Source organism: Egretta garzetta, unplaced genomic scaffold (assembly GCF_000687185.1).
Source record: "Egretta garzetta isolate BGI_Z169 unplaced genomic scaffold, ASM68718v1 scaffold2816, whole genome shotgun sequence".
NCBI lineage: Eukaryota > Metazoa > Chordata > Aves > Pelecaniformes > Ardeidae > Egretta > Egretta garzetta.
Window position 1 is genome coordinate 1 of NW_009260124.1, and position 17,144 is coordinate 17,144.

The window sequence follows — 17,144 nt, forward strand, 5'->3', positions numbered from 1 at the left end:
AAGGCAATAGATAATGTTCTGAAATAACACATAACAAAATCTTACCTTTGTTGGAGAAATTTGCAAAGGTGAAGTATCAAAAACATCAGCTTTGATCTTCAGGAAGTGTCATGAGACTAAACCTGCTTGTTTGCAGCAAAAGAAATACGCTTTGTAGTCAGTCTTAGCATTTGTTTTTAATACAGACTACCAAGTAGTCTTTCTGAGTCAATGGGATAGCTATGTTAGAGTAAAGCAAGTCACTGCAGTCACCTACATTTTTAACAGGACGTGTATGTGTGACGTGAATGGGTGCTCTTTTGAGTACAACGGGCAGTTGGTTTTCCCCTCCTTTGTTACTTTAACCTTATGAAAGGTGTCTTCTAACAAGATGTGATGTAGCAGTCAACTTCTTAAGTGAGTACTGCTTTGGTAAACGTAACAGTTGCTTGAAAGTTTTGTGGGTTTTTTTCTAGGTGATGTTTCTTATTCATAAAGTTTCATTTATCAAATAACTAAATGCTCTTCAGAGTTCTAGTCTTTATTTTTGTAAACTCCTATTAAGAGATACTTGTATTCTGGATAGGACTTTGGCACCTTTGGTACGTGCCTCGTAAACCAGTACAAATTGGTAGTTAGTTGTATTAATTTTATTTGATTTCTCTAACACATATCTTAAACATTTTGGAAATAACTTCATAACCCATAGTTCAGTTTTTTCATTTACGAATTTGAAAACACTGCTTTGAAAGAATCAAGCTTGATGCGTGCCTCTTGCTCCAGGGATTCTTCTTGTTGTTGCCCTTCAGTGTCACATTCTCTTTCTGAGGTAGCCTGAAGCTTTACAAAATTGAAAGAAAACTGAAACTGAGGCAAAGTGTGCTGTGTATGCTGTATCTGACTATATTTGTTGTCAAGGAACTTATTTTGAGTACTGTCTTGTGGTCATTTTCTTGTTTGCTGCTTGTTTTTCTGAACTTATAAGATGGAATTAAAAATAAAAATAAATCCAAACCCAGCCACCCTTTTCAAGGGCTGCATAGAAGGGTTGCCGTAGACTTGAACTCTCACCTCTAAAACTGTAACCCGCAATTTTTGTTCACAGTTCTGTCCTTTTGCTAGCCTGCAATACAGTGCTCTGCTGACTGGGTGTGTGTAAATCTTTCCTGTAGCTGTCAAAGCAGGGCATGTTCAACCAACCTTTGGATTTGTATGTGCATTCTTCTAAATACTTTGCTCTTTGTTTGTTTATGAAAGTATTTTTTCCTTTCACCTTAAACTTGCAAATCTGGCAGCTGAAGACCTACATGTATCTATATTGAATCTTGTCTTCTAATAAGACTTACAATTTAGAACTTACAAACATCTTGAGCGCAATTGTGGCTTAACTTCAGGCTTGAATTCTGTGGCTCTATAATTAGTGCTAGTAATTCATTATATGTTCACCGCCAGTTTCTTTAGTAGCTGAAAAAATAAGCCCTTGAGATGGCAGGGGTCTTCTGCATGTGATTATGAAGAGCCAGGGATTCTGACCTAATCAATTAAACTCGTTTTAGAAAAAGCTTTTAACTTGTTTTTGGTAGCTGCACAGACAAAAAGCCTGTGTTAAATATTTTGCTGAGCAATATTCAACTTCTGCCTGAGATGACTATATTGGTTCTGAAGAACTTCATCAGTTCTATTTGTATAATTTTTATTTGCATAATTTTCTGCATCATGGAGTGTGAGTACACAAATTCAGAGCTTCTGTGAAAGGAAAGTTGCAGTATCTGTGCATGTTTATGAGATGGCAAATCTCCCATAAAACTTTATTCTTAAAATAGGCTTTTAATTTGTTAATTGTTGTGTGAGTAACGCTTAAATGTTTTGTTTTGATCAAATGAATAACACGTTCCTATGCAGTGAGGTTTTGTTGTGAAACTAATTAACTTTGGAGCACAACTCGTGATAGATGTGCTCTTACAACTCAAATATCTGTGTCTTAAAAAAAACCCCCACCAAACCCACAAGCAAACCAAACCCTTAATAAAAGGAAGAAGCTTAAGATTTTTGCAGGAAGGGAAAATGTTTGCTTAATGTAAGCTATGCACTTCTCTGCCTCTATTTATTTTGCTGGATATTACTGCACAACACATAGAAGTGGAATAAGTACAAATTATCTAGGTAAAGGCAAGCTAAAGTACAATGTTTCTGCTAGTCCTGAGCATCTGAAGTAGGACCTGTTTAAGGTGTTTCACAGGTAACATATAATTGGAGGAGCACCATCTGCTGGCCCAAAGAATCCTGAAGCCTTGTGATACAGAGTGTACATCTCCTCCTCCTTCCTCCCATACTACTTTCTTTTAATATTTTTTTTTTTCCCTCTCCTCCAATGAGGGCTGTTTGGTGTTGTCCAAGTAGGTTTCAAAGTAAATTTTTGAAAGGAAATGGGTATCTCCTAAAATACAACAGGTTGGCTAAATGACAGCTCTTAGGCCTTCTTCCCTTGGTGACTATGATGCTACATGTATCTTATTTAAGGAATACAAAAATGATTTCACAGAACATTAGTTGCTTCTGTATCCCTTTGAGAAGATAAATTGTCTTAAATGGCTCAAAATTCTTGCTGATAACCTAGCTCTGTGCATTTAGAAAACAACACAAGTATCCTCTAAAATTACATTTATTTTTAACTGGGAAAAGTAGGCAGCCAGCCTGAATTTGGTGTAAGAAGTGATGTTTCTTGAGAGTAAACAACAGGTAAATGCAACCTTGCAATGATTTCTAGTGAAGCAGCATTTACTTACCTTACAGTTTGCAGAAATTAACAGAAAAGACCAGGACAAGAAGTCTGTCTCATGTGTAAACAGATCCAAGGGCTCCTGGGTCTTTGAGTAGCTCATTGAGGACTTGATCTGTAGCTTGCTCGCTGAGCTTCCTGAGTGGAAGATACCTGGTTGATCGAGATTTAAAGTATTAATACTAAATATCTAAATGTTTTTGAATGCCTAAAAGGTGGCCTGAATGGCTAGTAGAGCTCACAGTGCTTAAGTAATAATTTTGCAAAAGCTGTGACAGAAGTTTTTTGTTTGTTTGTTTTGTTTTTTCCTATGGTAGTAGTTGAAATGCTGAAATTAACGTTGGCTGTTGCCAAAGTTCGTAAGAGGTAGTTGTGAATTTAAAGGAAAGAATGCCTGTGATCAATGAGGGAGCTGCTGTGTATGTATCATAGCGACATAAGTGTTTCTGGCTCTGTGTTTCTAAACACAGCTGTAACGAGCATAAATTAAAGCAGTAATTACTCTGTGGTTTAAAGTTGTCATTCTTCTTGCTTGAGGTAAGCAGTTCACTTTTATAATTTGCACAAACACATTGAAGATTACATACTCTGGGAATTAGTGTGGTAAATCACTGCAGTATTTTGTGGAAGTCTTTTGGAAAATAATTTATTAAAATATCTCATATTCCATGATTTTAAATATTATGTTTGGAAAAAAGCGTCTCAATAGAAATCATAGGGAAAAAGTAGATTTGCTCTTCATACCATTGTGTTCGCTTTGACATAATTTTTGTAGTATGTTTTGATCTTTCCCGTGAATTTCTCCTGAAGTCCTAACCTTTCTTCTGTGTTCTTTTTAACATCACTTACAGAAGTTTTATAAAACAAACTCTTCTCTAAGTAGTGTTGTTTATAGCCGCCTTGTCTTGTATGGCGTGTATGCAAACATACTTGCCTAGAAGCAGTAGAAATGTTTTTTCAGTGATGCATATATTTGTATTCACTGCTTGCTCACCTTGGATTCAACTGTGCAGGTGTTGTAGAGCAAAAACCTGTGGGTGCTAGCAATGCGCTCTCACCACCGATGCTGGTGTGACTCGACTACGTGCAGAGCTGTTGTGTCTTATGGTACAACTTTGTGTCATCATTGTAATTTAATATTTCAAATAAAATGTCATGGTAGCCAACCAAGCTTGACTGCATAATCAATGTAATGTTCAATAGACTGCTCCATCTGGGGTAATATGCTGTCATTTTAAGTATTCCAGTGAGTAGTAACTTGCATACTGAACAAAAATAACAGTTGAGACGGATCACCTGAAGCTAATGTATGATATCCCAAGGGTGTGGGGAGTCTTTAGTACTGCAGTTGTTCAGCTGCCATGCGTTAGCTTTTCCAACTTGAGCAAAGACTTCAAGCAGAAGTTTCTATCGCACTTCAATAGCTCCAGAGGGAGTCATAACCAAGCAAGTCATTTACTGAGTAAGATTCATGCTCCATGACTGCATCAGTAGGTTGTGTATGTGTTGGAGGTCCAAAACTCAAAGCTGATTGCGAATAGCAAAATGCCTGGTTTAACCTTTTTTTGCAGCCTTTGCAGACATAAAGCTGTTATCCTGCAAGTAGGTCTAACTTTCTGCAGAAAGTTAGACATTAAAAGCTACTTTTTATGTAACCACAGAAAAATGAGCTGTCACTGATTCGATAACATCTTATCTCCACTTCTCATGTTTAAATGGAACAGTCAGTTCTCGATATATATTTGTCTTTTGCAGGAAGAATCCCATTCACTTTCAGCAGTTCAGTCACCCTAATGATGATGACTATCACGAAACTGAGATCGTAACTCAGGATAACAATGATAACCGGCCTGAATGTCCTTATGGAACGGCTTGTTATAGGTAAGAAATGCTGTACAAAATGGCTTTTCTTGTTTTACAGGTTAAGACTGTTCTCCTCTGGAGTTACAAAATGACAATAGAATAATGAGTAATTCTTGGTGTTAAATCTTGAGTGTAGCCTATTGTTATGGATCTTCATAAAGTCTCACTGCCTTCTGAAATTTACTGTGGACAGGCTGCCACCTTTAAAGCACCAAAGTCTGTGCAAAATATTTGTCAGTGATTTCAGCTGGTGAATGTGAAAACTTGACTCTCGGAACCTATTCAATGACCTAGAGATCAATACTTTTTCACTTGTCAGAATGTAGTAAATTCTTCTTTTTTATATAAACAATTTATTGTTACATGTTGTTCTTGATATATAACTTTTAGTTTAAAATTTGATAAAGTACATGTTGAGCTTTTGTACAAAAACTCTATTTTAATCAGTATTTGATTTGTTAGAAAGCATAATTTAGGTAACAGCAATAAAATTCACTTTATGGCTGACTATGGTTTCTTCTAAGCACTGTTGATTTTCTTCAAAAGATTGTTTTATTCCATTTTGTTTCTCAGTGTCTAGGTTTTACACTTTTATTTAGCAGAGTTTAATGACTGCTGTGTAACTGACACAATGGACAAAAAGATATATTTTGAGGCAATAGCACTTCTGGGGGGGCATACTGCAACTAAGGGCTGCTGTTAATAAAGATTGTGCCTGAGCAGAAACATTTTCTCCTCTCTCCCAGAAAGTGTGGTGATCCTAAAGAGTGTGTTCTCTATGAAGTGTAACAAAATGAGGGTAGCTTTTAAGAAAAAGCTGTGTTGCATTTGGCTAATGCAGAAGAAGTGTCATCGCTACTTTTCAGAAACTAAACATTAATTTCTTATCTCAGGATGGGAAATCTGGGTTTATACTGGTAATGAAATTGCCAACATACTTTTCAGGAGTACAATGGATACTTTATCCAAACCCAAAACTCTCTTTCCAGTCAAGACAACCTCTGTGCTGTATTAGTTGATCATTTCTTCATCTGTGTTTTATTCTTTGGGGGTAGAGGAAAGGAGGCACTCATGAAGCAATGATAATTCTTTCAACAAAGCAACAAATGCAATTGGAAGGGTTTTCTTGTTATTTTTGTTGTCTTTACCTGTTGGCTACTACTTGAAGTAGCATAATTAAATGATCTAAAGGCTATGCCTTGAATTGGGATCAAATGGTCTGATGCTGACGATAGTAGTAGAACACTGAAATAGGCAATTATTTTTGTTCCACTACAGTGTGCTTAATAGGAAGCTCTATTTCCTTTTTTTTTTTTTATTTGGATAACTATCACTTCTAATGCTCACATAATGTACTTTGGGGTGGCAGTAATTATAGAATTGTAAATCAACTTGAAGTGTGTGAATTTGTCACAAGTTATTTGACATAAAAATAAGATTTTTCTACTGAAGGCTAACTGTATTACTCTGTTCTTTGAAGAATAAGAAAACATAAGCAAGCAACTGATTTTACAAGGCAGTCTTCACAGCAAGGGTATTTTCTAAAAGACATAAAAACTTCTGCAGTTGCAGAAATTAATTTCAACTTTCAAGCACCGTCACAGGGTATGTCATTCTTAAATAGTTGGCTTTAATTGTTGCTTATTTTCAGAAGGAAAAATTAGGCCAACCAAACTGCTTTTCTTCCAAAGTTACAAATTTTTTTTAAATTTTCTGCACAAAAAAGTTGAAACATGTAGCTGTGGGAAAAGCCTCTAACTTACTAACAACGCAGATTAGCACAATTTAAGTTGGACCAAGTTAAAATGTTAGAGCAGCATTGGATAAATGGAGGGAAGATCAATCAGTGTGTTAATGACCTGGATTGCAGCCTGAATGAGGGGAACGTGTGTCGCAGATCCAAGAGTAAGCTGACTTTAAATGTTCTTTCATGGCTTTGATGCTGTTCTTTTAAGAGAAGATTTATAGACTTGTAAACTGAATTTGGTGGATTGCAGCAGCATATTGCAGAAGTGAGTAATCTCTCTGAAGAATCCTTCTGTGGCCTCTCCCTGTGATCTTTGAGACAAGCAGTTCTATCAAAATTCTTTAATTTTCCCAAACTACTTTAATTTGTAGCCATATGTTTCAGAATGTGGAAGCTATGCCTGGATGTCTCAGACCTGTAATGCACTGTGCATGCGTTATACTTAATGTACCAGAAGTTATGTTCTGTTTTCATTTTTAGTGAGAGTAAATAACTGGATCAGTTATTATGCTGAACAAATGCATCTCGTCATACAACTTGGGAAGCTATCTTGTCTCCTGGTTTTGATCAGCCATCTACTTTTTTTTTTAGTGTTGAAACAAAAGGAACTCTTATTTAATCTGATTTTTTTTTTTTCCCCACCCTGCATTCTATAAGCTGAGACACTGCAGTAAGGCACTGGTCATAGAATTCTATTTTAAAAAGAAATGAAAATTAACCGAAGGAGTTCTGAGCTTGTTAGGTGTGGAACAAGGTGGTAAATCAAGCTTTTATTTTTTTCTTTGCAGGAAGAATCCACAGCACAAGCTAGAATACAAGCACAGTGCACCTCCAGGTAAGGCAAGTTGTTTGAGATAGCTCAAAGTGGTGGCGGGAGCCCCAAAACCCAGTAAAGGATACAAAAAATTTGGACTAAAATGCTTTCAGCTACTGAAAGTGAAAAATGCTGCATTTGTGGCTTACTCTGTACTGCCCTGCATCCTTTCTCTTCTTAAGTATGAGTTCTTGCCCTTGTCTGTGATAAGGAAGGTTGCTTGGCCACTGCAAACTTGCTCTTACTTTTTCAAATGTTTTTCAACTGAAATGAGATGGGCTGGGTCAGCCATGATTGATGTAGTTTGTATGCTTTGTATCTTACATATTGACAAAAATGCTGCATGGCGAGTGGCTATTCTAATGAGTTTAATAGGTTTTACTGAAAATTAAAGATGGTATATTGTGATATTACTGGGTTTCTGTATTCTAGTTCCCCCATTCAGAGCTGGAGTATTACAATGAAAACAGGGAATATATTTAGGTGTTGTTCTAATACTCAAGTATTTCTCAACATTTCAAATGGCTACTGCAGTAAATTATTTCTACAGCTTTTCTCCTGTCCCCACAGCAAAATGTGTACACAAAAATATTTTACGTTTTAACTGTATAGATTTGCATTTTAAGATTTCATACTTACTTTTTATTCTTGTTTTTCTTTTCATAGGAAATCCTCTGGTAACATACAATTTTAAAGTCTTGTGATGCTCTAAAACAAACATTGCAAGCATGTCTGTCATCTTTTTTTATTTTATTTTAATTTTTTTTTTTTTTGGACCAATGATTTTTTTTTTTTTTTTTTTTTTTTTGAGAGTCTGGTATTTATCTAAAACTACACTATGCCTCTGGTTTACTATGAGATGTTACTAAACTAAGCATACATCTGTATTAAAATAACTACTGAGAGAATAAATTTTTGTGTGTATGTTCTCTTGAGGCTTGGAGGGAACATAATTAAAACTGAACCTGAGTTTCTGTTCTAAAATTTTCTAGTCTTTTATATTCTGGTAACTAGACTTGTTGAAAAACATGGGGGAATGTGCTGTTTACATTTTGTCTGTTCTTAGAGAATTCAGAGAGAGATACTTTGCATTTTTTTGTGCTTTTTCATTATTATTGGACTTGGAGATTTTTTTCCACTTGAAATCCCAATGCAATAAACAATACTTCAGAACAGAACAATTATGGAAATGTTATGATAATATATTTACTTTAAAGAATCAGGTTTATGACATTATGAAGGAGAAATTGCATTTATGGAAACAATGGTGTGAAATATTTAAATGCTTTGAAATAAAACTCCAATTTTCTGCTTAAAAATAAAAATACCAGTCTTGATGACATTTTTCTACAGATGGAATGCTTCATAAGTGTAAGAGTTCATCTGGGTATTCTCTCAGGAATCATTCAATACAAAGTTTCTTTGGGCAGGAGAACAGTTTTCATGCTTGTAAATACAGCACAGTCATTGCATTGCAGCATTTATTTCAATGGGTCAGTCTTTTATTGTAGCAAACTCTATGAATAACCCTTATGCTAGGTTGTACTTTGTCCTGACTAATAACTTTCTTTTCTTTAGTAAGTGAAAGAGGAACCCGACAACGAACTTCAAAGAATGGTGAGTATGTTCTAATGTTATGAACGGGCACATCGGCATGGGACACAACTGATGTGCTTTGGGTTTGGGACGTTTAAATAGTGCTGGAGATCCTCAATAACACTTAAATGAGGGTAAAGCAGTTGTTATTTTAGTAAAACCCTGCTTGCTTTTTTACACGTAATAGTGCTGAAATTGGATTTGTGCCAGGCTTCTTGGATGAGCATACCTGTACTTCCCTGGAAGTAGACAAGAAAACAAATAAGAGTTTTAAGGAGAGACAACATGTGGCTAAATCAATTCTCCCTTCCTTACACAGGGGTCATAACAGGATGAAAGGAATCCGGTATTTCATCTACAACTAGTTAAGGTTGCCCTGTAAAGATTGATTGCTCTTGAAACATTGAGATACTTAAAGGTCAATGCAATGCCGAAGGAATAACTTTCAGGTGATATCTGTTCACGTGCTGATGAGCTTTTCTTATACTTAGTATGAGGTATTGATGTTCCAGGTAAGATACCGGCTTGTTAGGACTAAAGCATAGAAGAAGGTTAATGCCTTTGAGTTGGGGGCAGCTTTCACTGTAAACTACGTATGTATCCTTCTTACTTTAGTTTCTAGTCATCAGTGAGGAATATGTAGGAGCACAGGCAAGCTGTAGTCTCTCTTGATGATGTAAATTGTAATACTGTGTATGAATACCTCCTCTATTTACCAGTGGCACACCTTGCTTGCTTTGCTGCTGCTAACAACATTAACTTGTATGTTGGGGGTGCATAGACTCCAGTTTTAAATATCCTTTAGGTCTGTTTTGAGGCTTCTTCTGTGTGTCAGCTTCCAAATGCAAAGCTTCCTATTCTTTCTAAAACAATCTAGAAGTAAGCTCTAAAGAGCAGTCTGAAAGTCTGATGATGTGCCATCTTCGCTTTCACTGGCCTGAACAAGGCACGAGGACATGGATCTGCATCTCAAGTGTAAGTGGGAACTGGCTTGTCTGTCTTGAGGTCACCAAGGGTGGCTGAGCATTTCCTAAAGAAATCCTCAAAATAGAGATCTGCCTTCTACAGAAAATAAGTAAAAGTGCGAATAGTTGTAGGTAAGTTTTCTAGGCCAAGTACTTTGGCCTCTATTTCTGTTGTGGGTGGATGCAAGAGGTTGCTTTTATACTTCTGCTGAGAAATTTCTTTCCAGTTCCACTTCCTTATCATATATGTGTGCACTTTTGCTATTGCTGAATGCTTGGTATTGTTGCATGTGTGCACTAGCATAGTCTGAGGCATATGCATTGCCGGCCTGTTTTGCTGCATCCTGTGATGCGAGTACCAGCCCTATCTTGGTCACTGCTCCATTGTAGAAATGCGTATTACGCTGTGGTGAGAATTGCTAGCAGCATTGTAAGAGCAGTGAGTGGTTAAGATTTTATAATGAAGCAAGGTGGAATGTGTGCATATCTAAAGTCCTTATTCTAAATCTAAATCTTGAAGGCTTTGAAGTGTAGCTGTGCCCTTCATGAGAACCCCTTCCTTACCTGAAGTGGATCTTGTGTGTACAGCTCATGGCACATGGTCAGCCAAGTGTGACTATGGATGGAAAAGTGCTTCTCTTGTAAGCGTGTAAAACTTTAACATGGAAGTGAAATTCTATTTGTCAAATTCAATTCCTCTTGCTAAGTAAAAATCAGAGAAGAATTGATATTCCATGCGCAGGGGAAAGAAGGGAATTCATTAATTGAAGTGCTATTCATATTTGCTGTTTGGTTTTTTTTGGTTTGTTTTTTTTTTAATGTCGGCTGTCTTGCTTAGCTGTCTTGAGGGCAAAGGTTGTAAAAGGTTGTGCTCAGCACGTTCACATCTGAGGCAGTTGTACCGAGCTGTGCAAGGTGACACAGACAGTCAGGGCTCCATTAACCTTTATTTCATGCTGTTTGGCACAACTGCACTGTTAAGCGCAGCAGGATTAATTTCCATACAAGTGTATTTAAACTCCACTGGCCAAGAAAAGAAGGGTACCATCTACGTGATGTTTGACATGTTCAGTTCTTAACATTTTTAGTCTAATTCCTACTAGAGAGGTTGTAAATTTCCTGTAGAGAATGTGCTCTATGTTCTGAGAAATAATCTAAGGCTAATTACCGGAGGAATAATTGTAAGGTTGGAGTTATGCTGTTAAATTGTCATTACTGAATGACCTCACTACATTGTTGTTACTTAGATGAATGACCTGCTGTGGCTAGGAACTGTGCAGGATTCTCCTACATGCTTCTCTGTAGGTTTTCTAGAAAGCTAATCAGCTTACTTCCAAACATAACTCTTTGAAAGAGGTGGTCAGCAAGCTTTTTCTCCCCACACAGAGCAGATACTTTCAGAGAAAGTTTCAAGGTCATCTTGATAAATATGGTACTAGGGAACGGCAGAATTGAGCTTAATGAGCAGCTTTAGGGGCAGTGGGGATGGATTAAGCTGTAGTGGGAAGACATGGAAGGAAGCGCATAATTCGCTGCTGAAATCTAAAAGCATTAATGTACGGGGAGGAAAAAACATAGTATGCTCCTCCTACATTTGTAGGAAAAATAAATTAAAAAAAAAAAAAAGATATATAGTTTGATGGAAGTAATCAGTATTTTTCCAGAATTCCTACTGCTGTTGTAAAATACCACCCACAGTGTTGTGAAAGTGAAGAGCTTTTCTTTGCTAAGCAGGTTTTGGGCTTATTATTCTTATAAGCTGAGAAGAGGGATTTTGTTCTTGTATTTAGCATCTTTGTTTTGACCTCTCCCCTCCAAGACATAATTAATTCTGCAGGACCATAGCCTGTGATTCTTATAAGAAATTCTGCCGGTAAACATGGATATGATTAAGTTCCTCTAAAGTCTGATAAACAATAAACTGGCAAGCATAATAGTGGATTACAGCTCACATTGGCAGTTAGCATTTTCAGGATTTTCTGCTCGATGGCGCACAGTTGGTCCTTCAAAGAATATCGATTGCTAGCTGTGGGATAGTTCTCAGTTATTGGCTGTGTCACATGTGGCTGACATTATTCTAGGAGGTCATTCAGTGCCTCTGTAACACAATTCACCCATAAAATTGTGTATCTTTTAAAAACTTGGCTAATGCTGTAAATGCTTGTGAATACCTTGGGTAAGAGTTGCTATGGAGTATAAAATGTTAATCAGACCGTAAGATAATTCTGGAATAGTAATGTTCCCACTAGTAGAAAAATGCAACTGATAGAGAATGTGGTGTGACTACATAAGGTACTGGTATTCTCGTTTATTCACCAACATGCGTAGCTTGAATGCCTGGGGCTGTGACCTGAGGGTACAAGAGATTGCTAAGAAATGCTTATGCTTAATATAAACATTGATGATTTGGGCTGGGGTCTGTAGCTGAGGGAAAAAAAAAAATACATGTTTATAGTTTCATATGAAAGATGACAAGAATTGCTCAATAGATAATTTACCTGTACGAGATCATTGACAGGTTATCTCTAGATGAGATAAGAATGCAAAATTGGAGGCTGGGAAGAAGAGGGATGAACATGGTTTTACTCAGAGGAATGACTTAAGGGCAGAATAACACAATTGGAATATTAACAGACTGTAGCTAGTGGCTAGTTAGGAACTGTGGACATGTAGGAAAAAAGGGAGACAATGCAAGCTTGTAGAGCAAGGGTTACACACATCTGCCAAAAGCAGGAAGCAGTGGAAATAAACTTGTTGAAGGTTCGCAGCTTCATACAGATACTACCAAGTCAGATATATAAGGCTTCTTCAAATAGAATTATCCTGCCTCTGGGACTTGGTTTAAATGTGCTAACATATTTGAGTGATTAAAAGAATACTGCAAAATAAGCTGTGTAACAAAGTTTAGGAACATGCTGAGAACAGCATCCATTTCTTGTAAATAGAGGTTTCTGAGTCTTTGATTCCTTCCAGTACAGAGTATTGTGAAGTACTATGAAGGCAGAGAGCAATTTGATCCTGTAATGTAAGTTGTGAAGAAGATGGATGGACAGCAGATTATAAAGCAGTGTGATAGGATAGACTGAACTGGGAAACAGGTAGGCTGCACCCAGCTCAGGAAAGAAATGTTCATTGTCTGTCACTTCCTTAACCTGTGTTCAGAAAGGAAGTGCAGACTGTCCAATGTGGATACCAGTTGAGAATGTAGGAGAAGTGATGTAGCAGATTCCCTTCTCTCACCTGAAGCTCAGGAAAGAAGCGAATGGAAAATAAAAGCTATGTCAGATTCCAAAGGGTATGGGGATAAAATAGCCCTAAGTATGGATGGATGAAGGCAGAAAACCTAGGGTCAAATTAGCTGCCTAGCCATACCAAGGGGCTAAATGGCAAGATAGATGTATTGTTTGGGTACAGAAGTAGCTAGAAGACAACTAAGAAAATTGTGTGTCTTGCTCCTTAAGGAAAGGAGAGTTATCGGAAGACATTATCTGATACTGTCATGTTCTTATATCAGAGGAGGCCTCATACTGTTTTCCAAGTGCTGGAAGAAAAGCCAGTAAGGAGAACTTTCGAAGTAATCGGACTGGTAGATGCTTCAGTAGGTACCAGAGAGAGATGGTGCAGCTTTTAATGAAATTTAAAATCGTAAGCATTGGGTAGAGTGCTTTAGTTGATCCTCTCTCCTCTTGAGGAGAGAGACTAACTAGATGGTATTTGGAAGGTCTCTTTCTTCTGGTATTTATGATTCATGCATACATGACATTTTTGTCCCTACAGGAAAAAAGTCTGTGGAGAAAGATGGTGACAATGATGAACCAAATGAATATGACCTTAATGACAGCTTTATAGATGATGACGAAGAGGAGTGCGAACCTACTGATGAAGACTCTGACTGGGAACCAAGTTCAGAAGACAAGGATAATGAAGATGTTGAAACGCTTTTGCAAGAAGCACGTAGATTTGTTAAGACCAAAAAGTAGCTGCACAGAACATTATGAATGTTCCATCTGATTGTGTTAAAACATAGATGCGCAAGGAGAGGAATTGCTTGGAAAACTGTTTTTTTTCCTCAGTGATGTAGGCACTACAGGGAGATTTTAATGAGGGCAAGGGGATTCAGCAATGCCTTTCTTGTCCATATGTATTATTTTGGTGGGGCTTTTTTGTTTAAGTGGTGGAGCCAGAGGACTGAGCTATAAAGTTGGTTGGGTTTCTTATCTATTTCTTTTGCAACACCATTGGTGTCTCATAGTTTGAAATACAATTTTAAAGGTTGTTAGAGCTCCATCTTCCTGTGCCTGAAATAAATACTGGCATTAGGAAAGTATTTCGTTTTGCTGAAACAAAAGATATATACTGTGTAAATGAAGAGCAGTTATGCTTCACACCTGCAGTATCGCAGACTAGTTCTTGGCCATCACTGGGGAATCTGTCTAAACCATTTTTTATTGTTCTTTTGAGTTAGTGCAGTCTTAAACTTCATTAGCCTGCGACTAGCTTTCCTTTTAGGTGTCACTTCTTTGGTTCTCTTAATGTACAGTAGTTAAATATAGGTTGTCTAAATCACTTGAGAACAGTACCTCAGTGCATCGAACCACTGGTTGTCTCAACAATTTCGGTGTATTTGCTCTAATTACAGTAGTATTTCTTTCTATACATGCACATCACTGGAACTGTGTTCAGTTCACAAGAAAGCTGAAGTCTTGATGACTGTATTTTTGCACAATTAAACTTGTAACAGACTGTGGGAAAAACTTGTAACTGTGTCTGTGATTTCTAAAGACTGTTGGAAGATCTTGCCTTCAGTGTGTTCATAACTTTCCTGAGCTTTCAAGAAAGTAAGTTACAAAGTTTTAGCGTGTTTCAGTTCAGATGGCTGGAGCCATGTGAATTTGGCACTTCTTTGGACAGAATCCTGAAATTCAGCAGGGGAAGCACTCTTGTGTGGCTCCCTTGCGATCACCTGCCCAATCATAGTTGAAAATACACATCCAAATATACTCAGGCTTTTCAGTTGTGTGGCAAAATGTTCTCTGCTTAAAATGCAATGGCTGTTGCTGCAAATTGGCATTGGGCCGCTTTTGGATGTGGGATCATCTTTTGCCAATTGTGTGTCATAAGCTTCCCCCAAAAATTGTAGCTATTGAACATACATTCATGATGGGCAACCATTCCGAATTTGGAGAACATCAGCTTTTGTTGGCCAGTGGCTTACTGTTTGGTAAAGCTGTATCCATACAGAAAGAATCTAGTTGGTGGTTTTTTTTACAGTGCCTGATGATTTCTGTGACCGTACCCTTCCTCAAGCCAAAGCATTCTGTATCGTAGCATTATCTTGAGAATGGCTACTTAAGCTACTCTCAGGAACTATCAGCCTTTACTTTGAAAGTAGAAATAGTTTTTTATCACTGGAGGCTCCCAGTCACATATGTAATTACAAAACCATATTTAGAAGTAATTCTTGGTTTTGCATGATAGATCCAGTTTTATTACTGATGTGTAGCTTTTTTTTCAGTCCTGATGTATGACCAAAGCAGCACCCTGGGAAAGTCAAGGTCAACCAGCCAGGTTAAACAACAACCAGTAGATTGAAGTTACCTCTGTTGAAACGTATTTTCCTATACTTGTATTCTTCCCTTGCACGCAGGATATATTTTTATTCTTCTGGAGGGATGAACTTGTAACTCCAGGATATTGGCGTATTGATCAAAACAACTCTGAGGTATAGATGAGACTACTGAGACACTCGGCAGACCCTCAAGGGAGAAGTTAGCCAATAATTTTTTCAGTGACTGAGGAATCCACCACAACTTAGTGGGCTGAGTCTAGAGATAGCCAGTCCCATGATTAGACTTGCTCTGGTTATAGTTTATTCTGTAAATATAATTGTGAAATAATTAAAGGCACATTCTGCCCATCTATGCCAATTGCCTCCAAAAGGCAGAGCATGACATTTCGCCATGTAGTCTCTGCATCAAATTACCCTGTAATATATGCTTATTAGGTCTGAAAAAATAGACTGGTGAAATCTTTACACATGCCCCCACCCACCCCACCCCCCAAAAAAAGTATTTTGAAATGCTGTAGTTGAAATAAAGTGCCGAAGCAGTGCTTTTCTTCAGCTGTCACCTAGAGGGCGTTCTCATAAGAGGCGGCTAAGATGTGTAAGCTCTCTGGTTTTTGCATTAGGAGATGCAAACCCTAATTTGTTTTTACTCTTGATACCGCAGATCTCTTCCAAACTACCTCTGAATTCTCTTTCTGTAACACCTCAACTCCATTTCCTTTGCTTCATTTAAGGCCAATTCCTCTTGCCCTCAACAGGGAGCACAGGGAGAGGGTAATTCCCTTGTTATTTGCACTAGCCTTTTACATATTTAAAGGCCCACACACAGCTCTCCTGCCTTCTCTTCCTGACATTAAACAAGTCCATTCACCCTGTGATTAATCCGATGAGACCATGTTTCCTGAAACCCTGATTCTTCTTAGTTGTAGTCTCTGGATGCTTTCTAATTGGCATCTATCTTTCCTGAAGGTTGATCCTCAGAAACAGACACTATTTCAGATTGAGAATTAACAGGACACCCCAGCTCAGGCATGACCCCCAGTGTGGTTTTCCATCAACCATCCGTAACTTGATCGAGACTAAGCTCTGTTAGCCTGCTGATGGGGACATCAGGGTGTGGAGGCTTTCTCATGCAGGTACCTGCCCTTGGCAAGGTGTTACGCCGTCAGAGGAGGAAACTGATTTCTTGCTCTTGCACAGCCCCCTCTTTGCTGTCATTATTTGTTGTGCTTGCCTGAATACATGAGCCCTTGGATAACGACCGACTTTGAGTAGGAATGGAAATCTAACCCTTTAGTTAAAATAATGGGATTTAATTTTTAAATTAATTTACTGAATTTTCAAGTTGTTTTTTTCTTTGCTCCTCTTGCCTCCACTAATTCTTTCATAATTTTTACATAGTTCTTACACAATTCTTACATAATCCTTCACTACCCTCCCCTGACAAATTAAAGCTGTGTCAGGACCACGCAGGAACAGGAGATTTCCATAAGCTCAACTATGGAGTTTTAGCGAGTTTATTCCCAGTTTATTCCTTGATGGTTTTGCTCATGGCAGCCAGTGTGAATGTTATTGATACTGACATGGGAGACCGCTTGGCCAGATCCCCTCTCTTTGTGGCTGTGGGTGAGGAGGACTTTGTGGACATGGTGCCCTCTACCACACCTAGGCCGTGTGTTTTGGGCAGCTCGTGTGCCCATCTTGTGGTTGTGAACAGGCTCCTCTTGGGGGAAAGAGCCAAGGGAGAACCAAACCCAGCATTGACCGGGCCTCGCCACTCCTGTGCCGAGCTGTGCGCAGCCTCAGCCCTCCTGGCAGCCCTGACCCCTCCTACT

The 17,144-nt window shown here is 38.0% G+C and overlaps 1 long non-coding RNA gene across 4 annotated transcripts; it reads left to right on the top strand.

The window, feature by feature from the left end:
- The first annotated feature begins 2,030 nt into the window (after positions 1–2,030).
- Positions 2,031–14,486, top strand: LOC118452541. 4 transcript variants are annotated; one of them, XR_004842345.1, is made up of 5 exons: positions 2,031–4,639; positions 7,157–7,203; positions 8,761–8,799; positions 9,098–9,875; positions 13,521–14,486. It is a non-coding gene; the product is annotated as an uncharacterized LOC118452541 (long non-coding RNA). The 4 variants fall into 4 exon arrangements; XR_004842346.1 differs by having other exon boundaries at positions 2,037–4,639; positions 9,098–9,227; XR_004842344.1 differs by lacking the exon at positions 13,521–14,486 and having other exon boundaries at positions 2,049–4,639; positions 9,098–12,842.
- Positions 14,487–17,144: the final 2,658 nt, after the last annotated feature.